Source organism: Danio rerio, chromosome 4, assembly GCF_049306965.1.
Source record: "Danio rerio strain Tuebingen ecotype United States chromosome 4, GRCz12tu, whole genome shotgun sequence".
Lineage (NCBI taxonomy): Eukaryota > Metazoa > Chordata > Actinopteri > Cypriniformes > Danionidae > Danio > Danio rerio.
The window spans coordinates 36,769,373-36,786,583 of record NC_133179.1 but is presented as its reverse complement, the minus strand read 5'-3'; the positions used below and the strand labels follow the sequence as shown (position 1 = coordinate 36,786,583).

General features: G+C 41.9%; 7 non-coding genes across 7 annotated transcripts; all 7 read right to left on the bottom strand.

Moving 5' to 3' along the window:
* Window positions 1-11,801: 11,801 nt before the first annotated feature.
* On the bottom strand, window positions 11,802-11,874 carry trnaf-aaa (transfer RNA phenylalanine (anticodon AAA)). Its single transcript has one exon. It is a non-coding gene; the product is annotated as a tRNA-Phe (tRNA).
* An 88-nt stretch (window positions 11,875-11,962) lies between these two features.
* On the bottom strand, window positions 11,963-12,036 carry trnai-aau (transfer RNA isoleucine (anticodon AAU)). The gene has a single exon. It is a non-coding gene; the product is annotated as a tRNA-Ile (tRNA).
* A 953-nt stretch (window positions 12,037-12,989) lies between these two features.
* trnaf-gaa (transfer RNA phenylalanine (anticodon GAA)) lies at window positions 12,990-13,062 on the bottom strand. The gene has a single exon. It is a non-coding gene; the product is annotated as a tRNA-Phe (tRNA).
* Window positions 13,063-13,149: 87 nt separating this feature from the next.
* Window positions 13,150-13,223, bottom strand: trnai-aau (transfer RNA isoleucine (anticodon AAU)). The gene has a single exon. It is a non-coding gene; the product is annotated as a tRNA-Ile (tRNA).
* A 106-nt stretch (window positions 13,224-13,329) lies between these two features.
* Window positions 13,330-13,401, bottom strand: trnaq-cug (transfer RNA glutamine (anticodon CUG)). The gene has a single exon. It is a non-coding gene; the product is annotated as a tRNA-Gln (tRNA).
* A 954-nt stretch (window positions 13,402-14,355) lies between these two features.
* On the bottom strand, window positions 14,356-14,429 carry trnai-aau (transfer RNA isoleucine (anticodon AAU)). The gene has a single exon. It is a non-coding gene; the product is annotated as a tRNA-Ile (tRNA).
* Window positions 14,430-14,538: 109 nt separating this feature from the next.
* trnaq-cug (transfer RNA glutamine (anticodon CUG)) lies at window positions 14,539-14,610 on the bottom strand. The gene has a single exon. It is a non-coding gene; the product is annotated as a tRNA-Gln (tRNA).
* Window positions 14,611-17,211: the final 2,601 nt, after the last annotated feature.

Below are 17,211 nucleotides of genomic sequence, written 5' to 3'. Positions count from 1 at the left end.
AATTTTTAAGTATGAAAAGGTGTTTGAAATATTTTTCGTTGAAATATTCACAGCTTAAATAAACAGATATGTTAAATTTCAGGACCTAAAAATACAAACCCTGGAATTCAAGTCATTAAAATGCAAGAACTTGTTAATACGGTGTATTATTTTTTTCAGTTTGTGATATTCAACAAGCTTTTTAATTCAAGACTTTTGGCATTGATTTTGCTCCATACTGTAAGTGTCTGTCGGCTACAGCACAAAGTACGATTGCAGTTTGTGCTGACAATTCAATGGATATAAGGCATAAAGATAAAGATAAGGCAGAACTTTGAGACGAAGGAGAGCATCATTGTAACAGCTGATGTAAAGATGGAATATTTCTGCAGGCCTATATACACCAGCAATACAGACCACCCTTCTTATTTTCAATAGGCCTCGGCTGGGTCACTTGGCATTTCTTTGTTTGCATGTTTGTTCTCGCCGTGTTCGCCTAGGTTTCCTCCGGGTGATCCGGTTTCCCTCAAAAGTCCAAGGACACGAGAACAGGTGAATTGGATATGCTAAAACTGACTGTAGTGTATGTGTGTGAAGGAGTGTGCATGAACGTTTCCCAGTGTTGGGTTGCAGCACGAATGGCATCCGCTGCATAAAACATATGGTGTATAAATTGAAGGTTCATTCCACAGTGGTGACCCCAGATTAATAAACAGTCTAAGCCAAAAGAAAATGAATGAATAAGCAAGGTCTAAAATACTGCAAGACGTTTTAACTATAACAAGTTGTGAATAAAACAGTGAAATAAGTTTAAAAGTAAAGATTTACTTTTTTTCTGTTTTGGTTTGCAAAGTTTGTTTTACTTTTTTTTTTTAAATTAAAACAACTTTTCCCTGGCCAGTATTGTAATAATAATAATAATAATAATAATGATTAAAAAAAAAAAACATTCAAAAGAAAATCTGTGGACACGTGTAGCCCTGCATTATATATGTTGATGGGAAGACATTGTATCAAGAATATCATTATGATTCTCATATTTCCATGTGTTAAAGCAAGACAAACACGTCCACTAACTCGAGCTTTGTGCAAATAAATTTTTTCCCCCTAATAAACACACAGACACGTCAAACCACTAGAACTTTGGCCTCTGGCTGCCTGCCCTTTGCTCTCCTCCACCTCAGCGATTTCCTCCACAATGTTGGAGGAACCTGTGGTGAGACAGATGCACCCTTCTCTCCTAGGCGTCACGTCGTTCCTTAAGGAGTAGGATCTGGAGCACTCAGCCGCATTGACGTAGGTGTCCCAAAGCGTCAGCTTAATTTCACCAGTGACATAGCTGACCCTCAACTCATTCAGCTCACAGTCAGCGCCGTTGACGCTGACCACCCTGCTCATGCATCCTTCTCGCTGAACTCAAGCGCGCACTTCTCCCACCTGTAAGACACAAAGACAGGTTAAGTCCGCTGTCCGCTTTGCAGGTGCCTCAAACCAACTGCAACAACACTCACCTTTTGCCCGGGACCGAGCGCCTTGACCTCGGCCACGGTCATCTTCTTGCAGTTTGGGGGTGCGCAGCGCAGAAACGGCAGGTTGGCAGCCTCCACACTGGTGTTCGCGGAGCAGACGACGTTGAAGCCTACGGATCCAAGAAACCTAGACAGAAAGCAAGAGCGCCGTTAGTCAAACCGAGGCAGCCTCGCTGCCACAGCACAAATCGTGCTGCTGTCAAAACTGATCTGCGAGAAGGGTGAGGTCGGGCTTACTCAGGCTGCGTCTGATGTTGCGCAGACGGACACCGTTGCCGCTTCTCACAGCTTAGTTGAACACGACTTGCTTCTCTATGGCGAACACCACCACTCTGTGATATTCTTCTCTGGCGCTCTGAATTATTGCTGAGAAATAGGGGCTGTTTCGCCTAGACTGCCGTCTGGGCGACACGTTGTGTATAAAGCCCTCTACTATGTTTTCCTCAACCTTCGGAGCCTTGGCAGGACTGGCCATATCGATATACACTGTTGCCAGCTGGACGAATGAAGTGTACCAAGACAGGTGATCTGCGAGTAAACAGTGCGGGAGGTGAATATTTATAGGCAATCCCCGCCTCCTGTATGCAAATGAAAGCCAACAGAATGTTGATCAAACCTCTTTGATTGGCTCTCACCAAGTTGCAGATATTGGCCACAAGTAGCCATGCATTGTATAGCTTTAGATAAGTATATTTTATAACGAGAATCATTGTTATTCTTGCATTTCCATGTGTTACAGAGGAGCGGATGCCTGCACTAACTTGAATATTGTGCAAATGTCTTGTGTTTTCCCTAATAAAGACGCAGACATGTCAAAGCGCTACAACAGCATATAGCAAATATAAAACGCACACAGACACACACAAAAAAGTAAAAAATATATTTCCTATGTTCGAAGGCCTAATTTATTTGTTATTTTGCGGAATGTATCTGTTATTTGACGTTTTAATATTCGCTCAGGCTTGGCGGACTGCAGGCCTATATACACCAGCAATACAGACCACCCTTTTCATTTTCAATAGGCCTAGGCTAGGTCACTTGGCATTTCTGTGTTTGCATGTGTTACGGTCCCTATAACTTAAATAAGACTCGTGATCAAAAGACAACGTAACATAATAAACAACGGCCAAAGTTCTCCAGCTAAATTATTTATTAATATAACATAACCAACAAAACAATCCAAATTGACAAGAGATGGGGAGCCCAACAACATAATAAAGAACAACCAAACAAACCTAAAGCAGGTTGGAGCTCCCCACTCCAAACAAATATCAAAAGGAAAGCATAAAGGAGAACACAACAATAAAGCCGTCAAAGACTGTGGTGACGTGGAGGAATGAGGGTCGTAGAAGTCCGCTTCCGTTCGTTTTAAAGGCCTGACGCCACCGGATTAACCAATAGAAAACTGAAAAGGGAAAAGGACAAACAAGATCAATTAATTTTTAAGGGCAGGAGTGGACGCCACACGCAACACCTCCACCCCCAAAATGGTGACTGGTAAACAAAACAAAAAGACAATAAACACCACCCATCACCATATGGTAATACGTGACATTGCATCGGCCAGCACATTATTTTTACCGGCAACATGTTTCATGTCCAAGTTAAAGGCTTGGACAAACAAAGCCCATCTCATTAAGCGTTGGTTAGAATTACGCATTCTATGAATAAAGATGAGAGGGTTGTGATCAGTGTAGACTGTTATTGGATAAGATGAAGATCCAATATAAACTTCAAAATTGTTGAGGGCCAAAACCAGCGCCAGAGCTTCTTTTTCGATTGTGGAGTATGCTTTTTGATGTTTCTGGAATTTTTTTGAAAAGTAGCACACTGGGTGCTCAACTCCATCAAGCCCATCCTGCAATAGCACAGCGCCTGCCCCTACATCGCTAGCATCAACAGCCAATTTGAATGTACGGTCGTACACTGGAGCCGCCAAGACGGGTGCATGCATTAAAAGGTGTTTAAGTGACTCAAAAGAATGTTGACATTCCGGTGACCATTTAAAAACCGACTTCGGACTTAATAGGTCGGTGAGAGGAGAAACTACTGTCGAAAAGTTTTTACAAAAATTACGGTAATATCCCGCCATTCCCAGAAAGCGCTGTAATTCGCGACGTGTGGAAGGCACTGGAAATGATGTGATAGCCTCAATCTTGGCGTGTACTGGTTTTACCATGCCACTACCCACAATCTTACCCAAGTAGACTACCGTTGCTTTTGCAAAATCACATTTGGCCAAATTAACTGTTAAATTGGCATCAGTCAGTTTCTCAAAAACCTGTGTCAACTGATGGATGTGTTCTTGCCACGTTGTTGAATGAACAACAATGTCATCTAGATACACCTCACATCCTGGCACTCCCCCCAACACGCAGTTAACTAACCGCTGAAATGTCGCGGGCGCATTGCGTACCCCAAAAGGCATTACTGTATACTGTAAGAAGGCATCAGGTGTAACAAATGCCGAGATTTCCTTTGCACGTTAAGTTAATGGCACCTGCCAAAATCCTTTAAGAAGGTCTAACTTTGTCACAAACACAGCCGACCCCACACGGTCAACACAGTCTTCCATACGAGGAAGTCAGGTTTTGTGACATTGTTAACCCTTCTACAGTCTGTGCAGAAACGTTCAGATCCATCAGACTTCATAGCCAAAAGACAGGGAGAGCTCCATGAGCTAATACTAGGTTCTGCAATACCATGCGCCAACATATAATTGACTTGATTTTGTAGTCGCTGACGTTTCACAGGGTTGACGCGGTATGGATGTTGTTTAATCGCAGCATTAGCACCAACATCGATGTCATGCTGCAGCACATGAGTCTGAGATGGAACATCTGAAAACAGGGAAACATGACACTTAATTAATTTAATTATGTCTGTTCTCTGTAGATCAGAAAGATGCAAAAAACAAGAGTCAAGATTAGCAAGCATCTCAGAATTTTTTAAACATCCTTGAACTGTAGCCACAGATGGACTCTCAATGTCGCCGCCAGCTTCAAGATCAGACAGCGACTCAGAGTTCTCAATGGCACTGTCAGCACCCGATGACAACCCGGAAAATGATTGTACCTGTAACACACTTGAGACAGTTGAACACTCATTGTTAGGCATAGATGGAGCTGTTTTTATTTTTTTAGAGCTGTGAGGAATCATTTGCCTTCAATCATAATAAGGTTTGATCATGTTGATGTGGCAGAGTCTGCTATGACGAACACGGTTGGGGGTAGCGACCACATAATCCCTATCACTTACCCTTTTTTCAATGACATAAGGTCCACTATACCTCGCTTGAAGGCTACAGCCAGGAATCGGTAAAAATACCAAAACTTTGTCCCCCGGCTTAAACTGTCTGTCCACACTGTTCTTATCAAACCAGTTTTTCATCCTGGATTGAGCAACTGCTAAATTCTGTTTAGCCAGATCACATGCACGATGTAGCTTGTGCCGAAAAGAGCTAACATAATCCAGTATATTTTTTTGTTCTGATTCATTCAACCAATTGTCTCGCAGCAATTTCAAAGGGCCACGGATATTATGTGCAAACACCAAGTCTGCTGGGCTGAAGCCAGTAGATTCCTGCACCACTTCTCGAGCTGCAAACAAAAGCAAGTGCACACCCTCATCCCAATCCTTTTCAAACTCCAGGCAATATGCACGAAGCATTGATTTAAGGGTCTGATGAAATCTCTCCAATGTGCCCTGGCTTTCAGGATGTTAAGCACTTGAAAAGTTATGGGATATTTTCAGCTGATTGGTGACCTGTTTAAAAACACGAGACATAAAATTTGTCCCCTGGTCCGTTTGAATTACCTTGGGAAGCCCAAACAGTGAGAAGAACTTGGTCAGTGCTTTTACTACTGACGTGGCCGTAATTTTGCGCATGGGTATGGCCTCAGGAAAACGTGTTGAAGCGCACATAATGGTCAACAAAAATTTACTGCCAGATTTGGTCCGAGGCAATGGGCCTACACAATCCACCACGACATGATCAAACGGCGAGTCTACAGCTGGAATAGGATATAAAGGGTAAGGCCCCGTTTACACTAGTGCGTTTTAGTTTTAAAACGGCGTTTTAGAATGAAAACGATCCGCGTCCACACTCGCGTTTTACCCAGCGTTTCTGAACTGCTCTCCGTCCACACCAAAACGCTGAAAACGCACATCACGTGACCACACAGACACTCTCGGGCAAGCGCTGGAGCCCATCTACCCAGATGAGAGCTGTGCTGGTCGGACTTCTCATCCAGCATCTCCCGCTGGATCTAATCTCACTATATTTATTGAACGGGATATTTCATTCATCTTGTTGTCTTTATCTAACGACATATTCCCTGACTTTGGTCATTGGAATCTATTATTTTTTCTCAGGTAACGTGTTGGCTGAGCGCAAAGATAAGTTAATGATTAATGTAACCGTAGCCTATTCTGTATATTGACTGATCGCTTGCCTTTATTTCCTATAAATGTATAAACTTATTGTATGTTATACTTTTATAATGGCCATTATCGATTATTAAAACTGATATTCAGCAAAAGAGAGGGTGTGTTTCGTATTTTCACTGAAATTGAAAGGAGGCAGTTGTTATCGGCTCCGTTTTGTTATAAATATCCACACAGTGAAGATAACGCTCATCTTATGCAGCACGACGCCTCAACATGTCTGCTGTCTAAGTTGCTAATATTAAAATGAAAATAGGCAGTTCCTTAAATCATGTTTACATTTTATTGTTGAGAAAGTGAAACGACGTAGCCAGGGTGATGTGAATGAAGTTATAAAGTACACTGTTCCCTTTGAAGATTTACCCGTGTCCTCGGTATAGTCTGCTTTTCCATATCAAACTGAGAAGAAGAGACTGCAGCCTTGATCAAACTTGCGAAGTCTGAACTTACAAGGAGAGAATGGAGGACTAAACTGTGTGTGTTAGGCTACTTAATATTCAGGAAAAGCCCCAATCAGAGAGGCGAATGTCAGCAGCCCCGCCTCCGTTTTCAGATGTCTCCGTTTTCCATCATCCACACTGAGACGGAGCAGCAGCGTTTCAGAATGAAAACGGCCTCTCCAGCATTTTCGAAACGCTCCGTTTTCGGCGCTCTTGAACTCCGGCGTAGTGTGGACGGTTGGCGTAACCGTAGCAAAACTTATCCGTTTTCAAACTAAAACGCTCTAGTGTAAACGGGGCCTGAGGTGGAATCGGTGGATTTGACTTTCCAGCTATTTGACAAGTATGACATGTTCTACAATGCCACTTCACGTCCCGTTTTAGACCTGGCCAAAAAAAATTATGCAAAATACGATCATAGGTTTTGGTGACACCCACATAACCAGCTAAGGGGTTGTCATGAGCTAAACTGAGTATTTCACCTCGAAGCTTTTTTGGAACAACAATTTGTGTTACAGTGCTCCAACCATCATTCACAGAAGCAGAAGATGGCGTCCACTTGCGCATTAAAATGTTATTTTTGACAAAATAACCAGACACATTGTCGATAAGCTTCTCTTCAGGGACAGCCAATTCATACAGAGAAACGAGCGAATCATCACTCCTTTGTTCAGAAATTAGATGTTCTTTTGACATACGAACCCCACTAAAGCTCTCAGACAGCTCAGAACGTTCTAGCACATTGTCAGCTGATGAGTTTTCACATTTTCCATCCAACTCTGTAAAATCAGAGACTGAAGATGGAGAACTCAGAACAGGGCCACTATCAGAGTCTACTTTAGGTTCTCTGTCAAGATCTATCATAAAACTATCCTCCAAGCCATCAGAGTCTATCAAGTTAGCTTTAGCCATTGACCGAGTGACAGCACATACAGGAAACACTGTTGGATACTTCACCTGCAGTTCATCTGGGCCTTCAGACAAAAAGGGCACAGCAGTTACTTCAGGACTCACTAAGATTTTGCCCCCAGCAAGATCATTCCCCAAGAGAAAATCCACTCCTTTTATTGGAAAAGCTGTGCATGCTGCAACTGCTACTGGACCAGACACCAGATCCGACTCAAGCTGGACAGAATGCATTGGCAGGTTAACAAGTTTCATTCCAAATCCCTGAACAATCTCATTGCAGTTTAACGAAGTTTTATCAGAAAGAGGCAACACACTTTGTAGAATGATAGATCTAGAAGCTGCAGTATCACGCAAGATGGTTACAGGAACTTTTACATCACTGTCTGACAAGGAAACAACTCCCTTCATTATAAATGGTGAGTAAATCTCCAAATCAACACACCCTGACTGAAAAAGGTTTGATGTTGAGACTTTTTCTACCAGTGCCACAGTTTTAGGCTTCTTTTTATTCAACAAAAAACAGCTGTTGATTAAATGACCACGTTTTTTGCAATAAGCACATACTGGCCTTCCCTATACCTTCCCTACCCGTGAAAATCTTCTGCTAAATCCTGATTTCATCTTGTAACGCTGGACAGAATGTGGCCCTGGATATATGCCCAGTGCACGTGTTAGCAGTTGCAAGGCAGCAAAATGCCTAAATCGTCCCTGGGTGGGCTTGAACCACCAATCTTTCAGTTAACAGCCGAACGCGCTAACCTATTGAGCCACAGAGACTTAGGGAAAGATCACCTACAGTGGTAGAAAGGCGGAACTTTGTCTTAAAAGGTCTGCTATAAGAACCCTAATGTAAGTTTGCTGAGAGAGAGAAAAGTAACAGAAATGCCCAACGTGGGGCTCGAACCCAGGACTCTGAGATTAAGAGTCTCATGCTCTACTGTTGGAATATCTTACCAATTCCATGCGTGTTCAATAAGAAAAGGTCTGGAGAGGGTTTTCTTCAATGCTAAAAATATTAGTAATATATTAGATACAAATGAATAATTCGATGACAGAGCTCTGGTTTACATTACCCCAATGCAATAAAAGAATTACATTCAAGAGGTTCGCAACTAACATACATTTCCTGACTTCAGCATATATACACAACTGATCTTAACAGGTGGAGTTTTGGTGTAACGTCACTTGTCAGTCATTGTTCAGTCCTCCATTGGCCGCCCCTTCGACATACTTCCTCTTTTTCTACGAATTCTCTGCCCAACAACAAAGTATACATCTTTCTGTGTTCTGTGTTCAGTTTTAACACCTCTCTTCAGACAGGAAGTTTCTGCAGAGCTGAATTTAATTTTGGACTCGCATCTATCTACTTCTGCAAAAATGCTAATTAGTATGCACAGCACTCACCCACAACATTAGAAGTTCAGTTAATATATGACCCTTACATGACCAATACAAATAATTGTTTGATTAAAAGAAAAAGAGACAAAATTAATAAAAAACTGATTGCTATTTTACAACAAAACCTACCCCAACTCTTAACCCAACCTCACAGTAACAAACCTCCATGAGGGTTTCATTGATTCAATGTCTTGTACATGGCACAGAATACAACCTATTGCAGTTTATTAAAATCACACCTACCCCAGCCCTAGGCCCAACCTCACAGTAACCCGCTATGTTTTATTCAATTTTACACCTACCCCAACCCTAAACACAACCTCAGAGTAACCAGTTTTAATTCTTTTTATTTTTATGAATGTCTACTACAGCTACATTAATCGCAAACCCAGCCTACGTTTGGCATAACTGCCGACCCCTTAGAGGCCATCCAGCCAACTTGCTGTGTAATCTCCTCCACTTGTAGGTCTCTGAGCTGCAGCAACACCTAAGTGCTCTGACACAGAGACACAAAAGACTTTTAACCTCCCCTTGGAAAGGAGAGAGTCTCCGACCCTGGATCTCAGGTCTTCTATGGAGGGACTGTCAGGAATCCTATAAGAGCATCCCATCCACACAACCTCTTGCCATAAAAAACAAAGCAGAATGTGTGGTGAAGGAACTCCAGGTTGACAGAGCCTTGTCCTTGCTTCAAGCAATGTGCTAACAAGGTGCTGAACAGAGTGGCACAAAGGTTAGCGCTTATGACTACGGATCAGAAGATTCTCGGTTATGGAAACCAAGAAACTGTGTATGAGAGAATGCGCAAGTGTATGAGTGGCACTTGTTCAAGCGGAGCAGGGTCGTGCCAGCTATCAGAAAGAACTGGAGTTTGTGCCAAGACTGGGTTTCAAAAGTGGCAATTTCCATATGGTCTAGCAGTCAGGATTCCTGATTTTCACCCAGGTGACCCGGGTTCGACTCCCGGTATGGGAAGGCTTGAGTTCTTTTGCTCCTATCTTTTTTGGCCAGCAGTCGGACTGCAGCTATCTTATAGGGTGTGGTTGTGGAACAGCTACATAAGACTTCGATAGCTCAGTTGGTAGAGTGGAGGACTGTAGGACCAATTCTTAGGTCCCAGGTTTGACTCCAGCTCAAAGGATGTCTTTTGTGCTCAGAGCCGCTTTCTTGCCTTTGCGAAGATATCATCGGCACCACTGCTCGAAGTTCACCATGGAGGTGAAAAGGAAGTTCCCTGACAAGGAATCGAACTCGGGCCGCGGCGGTGAGAGCACCGAATCCTAATTACTAGACCACCAGGCTAGACCATCAAGCCTAGCTGTGGGCTTCCACCCAGGTGTGCTGCAGCTGCTCTGACAAAAATAACTAACATTTGCAACCTCCTCTTGGAGAAGAGAAAGTCTCAGAGCCTGGATCACAGTTCTTCTTGGGAGGGACTGTCACATGCTCTGTGTTAGAGCATCCTATCGACACCACAACTTGCCATGACAAGAAAGCACAGCAAGCGTTGAAGGAACTGCATGTTGACCGAGCCTTGTCCTCTTTCCAAGCAGCATGCTAATGAGCACTGCTGATGCAGACTGGGCAAGTGGCGCATACTGCCACCTGTAATTCGTGGTTATTCTTGGTTACACCGGCTAATCACATTTCGAGTTGGAACCAAGATTTTTTTTAATTCTTGGTTACGCTGGCCAAACTTGTCCTGAGCTGGAACCAAGAATCACCCTATTCTTGGTTACGGCAGCCAATCATGTTCCGAGTTACAATGAACGCTATGGCCAATCAGAGCCCTTATAACATTCATGATTTGTACTGTATTAACAGATTTCGTTGGGGATTAATTCGGACAACAATTACAAAGTAAGTATTTTTATAACAAGTTGGTTTAAATGAATAACCATTACAGTAACATTAATTACAACAACACAATTATTATATGATTGTTATAGATGTTATATGACGTTGTTTGTTAAGATTAATGTTAGCCGACCAAGCACACTGTACAGTTTTACTACAAACATTTTAATGCAGTTATTATACATTACTTCACTTTATATTATCATTTACTATCATAGTTACAATAATGCCCGTGCATTATTCTCACACATTAATGAATCACTTCACTAATAATAAATAGAAGGATCAATTCATCAGTCATTAATTATAAACAAATAGTATAATAACGCTCACATATCACAACATCACTAATCAAAAACTTATCTAATAATGCTCACGCATAATACATCCCTAATCACAAAGCATAAAACAATATGGATCACGCATGATTGCATCACTAATAATAAACCAATAATATAAGGGTCACAATTTAATCCATCACTAATAATAATAACATTATGGATTGATAAATAAATTTAAAAAACGGCCTTGCCAGAAAGTAGCAGAATGTCAATACAAGGCAGTGCCACTGTGCATTGATTTCTGAGTAACTCGTCATTCGGCAGGCAGGGCTCCTCACACGTTTACTGGAGCAGGACCAGGTAGGGCCTTCAAAAGAAAAGTGCACTATTCCAGGCATTTTGACGACTAAACGGCAGGCAGGGCAATGAGGCCACCACAGAGCAAATGTGATCTTTTTTTTTCTATTTTGACCACGTCGAAAATCGCCAATTATTGATTGCTTTGTGGGGAATTAGCTCATGGTTAAGTGCTCGCTTTGCATGCGAGAGGTAGAGGGAACAATGACTGCATTCTCTACCTCTGTTTTCATGCCTTTTTACATTGGCTTTTATTGCAAAGCTGGTGGCACCTTGAGGGTTTAAAGCGAAACTACTTACGTCAGCTTTGCCGGTTTCCGTGTAGTACATATCATTGCAAGCCTTCAGAAGCCCTATCAAGTCACAGTTTTCTTTTATTCAGCAGCGTGTCCGCAGTGGGACATCGAAGCGCTATATACAAAGCATTATAGAGTGCTGTCGATCAGGCCATTGGAATCATCGCCAGAAGGAACGTGACCACCTCGGAGGAAGATAGTGTTTTGGTCAAGTGGAAGCAGGTGGACTTAAGGGTGAAGCAGCTAGGTTTTTTGGGTGACTTTCAGTCACCTGACCCTTGTGCACAAAATAGAACAACATCACTATTTTGCCTAAACCCGGGATCGAACCAGGGACCTTTAGATCTTTAGTCTAAGGCTCTCCCAACTGAGCTATTTCGACCGCCTTTTCACAAGTATCCTGCAGCATTCATGTCTGTGAGACTAAGCAGAATCCTGAAATGCCTCTGAGGCCTTAAAGGGTAAAAGTTTGGCCAGTACGGGGATCGAACCCGCGACCTTGGCGTTATTAGCACCACGATCTAACCAGCTGAGCTAACCGGCCACTTTCTGCCATGTTTGCTAAAAAGCTCAGAGTAACTGTCATTTTCTTCAAGAGATAAGAATGCTATTCCAGCTTTTTTTGTGCGGTGCTGGTAAAAAAACAAGGACCCACCGAGATTTGAATTCGGATCGCCGGATTCAGAGTCCAGAGTGCTAACCATTACACCATGGAACCTCAAGTCTTCTAGTTGGTGCTGCCCGGGCTAAAGAGAAAAAAATGTAAAAAAAAAAAACGGCCTTGCCAGAAAGTAGCAGAATGTCAATACAAGGCAGTGCAAATGTGCATTGATTTCTGAGTCACTCGTCATTTGGCATGCAGGGCTCCTCACACGTTTACTGGAGCAGGACCAGGTAGGGCCTTCAAAAGAAAAGCGCACTATTCCAGGCATTTTGACGACTAAACGGCAGGCAGGGCAAAGAGGCCACCACAGAGCAAATGTGATCTTTTTTTTCTATTTTGACCACGTCGAAAATCGTCAATTTTTGATTGCTCTGAGGGGAATTAGCTCAAATGGTTAAGCGCTCGCTTTACATGCTAGAGGTAGCGGGGACAATGCCTGCATTCTGCACCCCTGTTTTCATGCCTTTTTACATTGGCTTTTTTTGCAAAGCTGGTGGCACCTTGAGGGTTTAAAGCGAAACTACTTACGTCAGCTTTGCCGGTTTCCGTGTAGTACATATCATTGCAAGCCTTCAGAAGCCCTATCAAGTCACAGTTTTCTTTTATTCAGCAGCGTGTCCGCAGAGGGACATCAAAGCGCTAAATACATAGCATTATAGAGTGCTGTCGATCAGGCCATTGGAATCATCGCCAGAAGCAACGTGACTATCTGGGAGGAAGATAGCGTTTTGGTCAAGTGGAAGCAGGTGGACTTAAGGGTGAAGCAGCTAGGCTTTTTGGGTGACTTTCAGTCACCTGACCCTTGTGCACAAAATAGAACAACATCACTGTTTTGCCGAAACCCGGGATCGAACCAGGGACCTTTAGATCTTCAGTCTAACGCTCTCCCAACTGAGCTATTTCGGCTGCTCATTTAAAGTATCCTGCTGCATTCATGTCTGTGAGACTAAGCAGAATCCTGAAATGCCTCTGAGGCCTTAAAGGGTAAAAGTTTGTCCAGTACGGGGATCGAACCCACGACCTTGGCATTATTAGCACCACACTCTAACCAGCTGAGCTAACCAGCCACTTTCTACCATGTTTGCTAAAAAGCTCAGTATAACTGTCATTCTCCGGCCTTCAAGAGATAAGTATGCTATTCCAGCTTTTTTTGTGCGGTGCTGGTAAAAACCAAGGTCCCACCGAGATTTGAACTCGGATCGCTGGATTCAGAGTCCAGAGTGCTAGCCATTACACCATGGAACCTCAAGTCTTCTAATTGGTGCTGCCCGGGCTAAAGAGAAAAAAAAGTAAAAAAAACAAAAAAAAACAAGAAAACATTCTTGCCAGAAAGTAGCAGAATGTCAATACAAGGCAGTGCCAATGTGCATTGATTTCTGAGTAACTCGTCATTCGGTATGCAGGACTCCTCACACGTTTACTGGAGCAGGACCAGGTAGGGCCTTCAATAGAAAAGCGCACTATTACAGGCATTTTGACGACTAAACGGCAGACAGGGCAAAGAGGCCACCACAGAGCAAATGTGATCTTTTTTTTCTATTTTGACCACGTCGAAAATCGCCAATTTTTCATTCCTCTGAGGGGAATTAGCTCAAATGGTTAAGCGCTCGCTTTGCATGCGAGAGGTAGCGGGAACAATGACTGCATTCTCCACCTCTGTTTTCATGCCTTTTTACATTGGCTTTTATTGCAAAGCTGGTGGCACCTTGAGGGTTTAAAGCGAAACTACTTACGTCAGCTTTGCCGGTTTCCGTGTAGTACATATCATTGCAAGCCTTCAAAAGCCCTATCAAGTCACAGTTTTCTTTTATTCAGCAGCGTGTCCGCAGTGGGACATCAAAATGCTAAATACATAGCATTATAGAGTGCTGTCGATCAGGCCATTGGAATCATCGCCAGAAGCAACGTGACTATCTGGGAGGAAGATAGCGTTTTGGTCAAGTGGAAGCAGGTGGACTTAAGGGTGAAGCAGCTAGGCTTTTTGGGTGACTTTCAGTCACCTGACCCTTGTGCACAAAAGAGAACAACAGCACTGTTTTGCCAAAACCCGGGATCAAACCAGGAACCTTTAAATCTTCAGTCTAACACATCCCCAACTGAGCTATTTCGTTTGCCCTTTCACAAGAATCCTGCAGCATTCGTGTCTGTGAGACTAAGCAGAATCCTGAAATGCCTCTAAGGCCTTAAAGGGTAAAAGCTTGGCCAGTACGGGGATCGAACCCGCGACCTTGGCGTTATTAGCACCACGCTCTAACCAGCTGAGCTAACCGGCCACTTGCTGCCATGGTTCCTTAAAAGCTCAGAGTAACTGTCATTTTCCGGCCTTCAAGAGATATGAATGCTATTCGAGCTTTTTTTGTGTGGTGCTGGTAAAAAAAAACAAGGTCCCACCGAGATTTGAACTCAGATTGCTGGATTCAGAGTCCAGAGTGCTAACCATTACACCATGGAACCTCAAGTCTTCTAGTTGGTACTGCCCGGGCTAAAGAGAAAAAAATGTAAAAAAAAAAAAAAAAAAAAAAACGCCTTGCCAGAAAGTAGCAGAATGTCAATACAAGGCAGTGCCAATGTGCATTGATTTCTGAGCAACTCGTCATTCGGCATGCAGGACTCCTCACACGTTTACTGGAGCAGGACCAGGTAGGGCCTTCAAAAGAAAAGCGCACTATTCCAGGCATTTTGACGACTAAACGGCAGGTAGGGCAAAGAGGCCACCACAGAGCAAATGTGATCTTTTTTTTCTAATTTGACCACGTCGAAAATCGCCATTTTTTTGATTGCTCTGAGGGGAATTAGCTCAAATGGTAAAGCGCTCGCTTTGGAAAAAGGAAAAGGTTTAAAGTGAAACTCTCCTGATTCAATCATTACCAGAAGCGACGTGACCATCTGGAAGTAAGATAGCTTTTTGGTCAAGTGGAAGCAGTTGGACTTAAGGGTGCAGCAGCTAGGCTTTTTGGGTGACTTTCGGTCACCTTACTCTTATGCAGGGGCGTTGCTAGGGTCGAAAGGGATAAGGGGCTTAGCCCCAAAGACCCCCAATCCCCCCCCCCCATTAAAAAATAATGTTCTAATTCACCCCGCTAAAATATCACCACTTTCAAAAGGTAATCTACTTTTATAATAGATTTATAAATGGTTTAATAATAAATAGGTGTTTTGCGTTGACTTTTAGCAATACAATTTGAAGCTTTGTGACTTGTAACACCAAAAAGGAAAAAAAAAAAAAAACATTAATTAATTGTCCCACTTCTCATTTACTAGTCTGTTGTGAGCCATATCATACCTCTTGAGCCTCCTATCTTCTCTCCTGATTTGCAGTTTCTGTTTTTTGAAAATGTAATTGTCTGCATGTCTTCAAATCTAAAAAATATGATTTATTTTATATTGTGAGTTGTTATCCAATGTGATACAAAGCTACAAACAAATTAACTAAGGTGTAGTGTTGTCAAGATACTGGAATTTCTAAATTCATTACCTTGCAAAATATTGATATTCAATAGGCTACTATTTTTGACATAATAAAAATTTTATCAAAAATAGTACAAAAATAAAAATAAAGATTTATATGCTAGAAATGTGTTTACTTCAAATTTCTTTTGAGGGAGTTTTTTTTCAGTTTTCCTCAAAATAAGGTGATGTGGGCATTGTAGCACTTTAAATGCAAGTAATGCCTGTTTCATTCATTCATTGAGCAGAAATTCCAGATATGCCTCACAAAAGTAGCAGAACAGTCCAGGAAATCCTTAATATGGATGAAGGCATCAGCTATTGCTGTAGCTGAATGAAAATAAGATCTGAATAAACATAAAAAGGCTTTAACTAATCATTTACGCGACTGCGATAATAAATGTTTATACAGTTGAAGTCAGAAGCATGCATGGCACGAGCAGGAGTTCAGATTGAGGAGATCTGCTTCGGTAAATCAAGGTAAACCTTTAATTTTAATTACTACTTTGATTTTATTTGTATGGTATCAGTAAACTCCCTGCACTTTGTGTATTGTTTGCTGTTTTGTGAACCGTTGTAATTTTTAGCCCATTATGTTGTGACTAAATTTTTAACCACTGCATGTTATTTGCAGCAGTGTCTACTTTACTATATTAGCTATTTTCAGATTAATATCTGTGAAGTCAGCTGGCTAGTTCATTTTAACAACTATTAATAAATGCTCTTGTTGTTATGATTTGCTAAGTGGGCTTTATGCTCTAAAAGAGCGGGCCGCGCCATTTCAAATGATGCACTGTGAGGGCGAGAGCGCGCGCAATCCATTCAAATAGATGTAAGTTAACGTTAACACAGTACAATGGTAGGTCTGCATTTTAAGAAAAGAAAACGAAACCTTTTGGCCTCATTAAAATACATTAGTTACCGTTGAACGTTAGCAACGCTGGTTGTGACGAAAATATGCGTGTTTTAAAAAGGATTAACAGGTAACCTACAGAAAGCAGTTGAGGAGATCAGCTCTGGTCCGCCATTAGCGAGCGTCTCGTGACCAGACAGAGCAGTCGCTTTTTTTCTGCGATCGCCGAAGCTTTTAAACCAACTTAAACAGTTTCAGCTCAAAAGGGATCCGTGAGTGTCGTAAGTATTTAGGATTGCGATGCGATTACGTTTCGTGGCACGTATGAGGCAGTTATATTTTATACATAAGGCTAAAGGGTGCTGTGCTAACATTCCATATTAATTCCATAGTAAAAGTTAACGTCAAGCTCATGACAATACGAGAGAGATTTAAGGACAGACAAGTCGTATATTGTAAAAATTGTACATTTTTTTGGTTCTATGTGTTATTTGTCCTTTCTTCATGCCTTTTGTGAAGGAATATTCAAGTGTTAACATTATGTTACCCTAATGGAGTGTTTTTATGTTGCTGTAATGACAAATATGAAGTATGAACAGATATGCGACAGAATGTGTGATGGATAGTGATGAAATGGTATAACGCGTAGAACAAAGAATATATATATATATATATATATATATATATATATATATATATATATATATATATATATATATATATATATATATATATATATATATATATTACCAAAC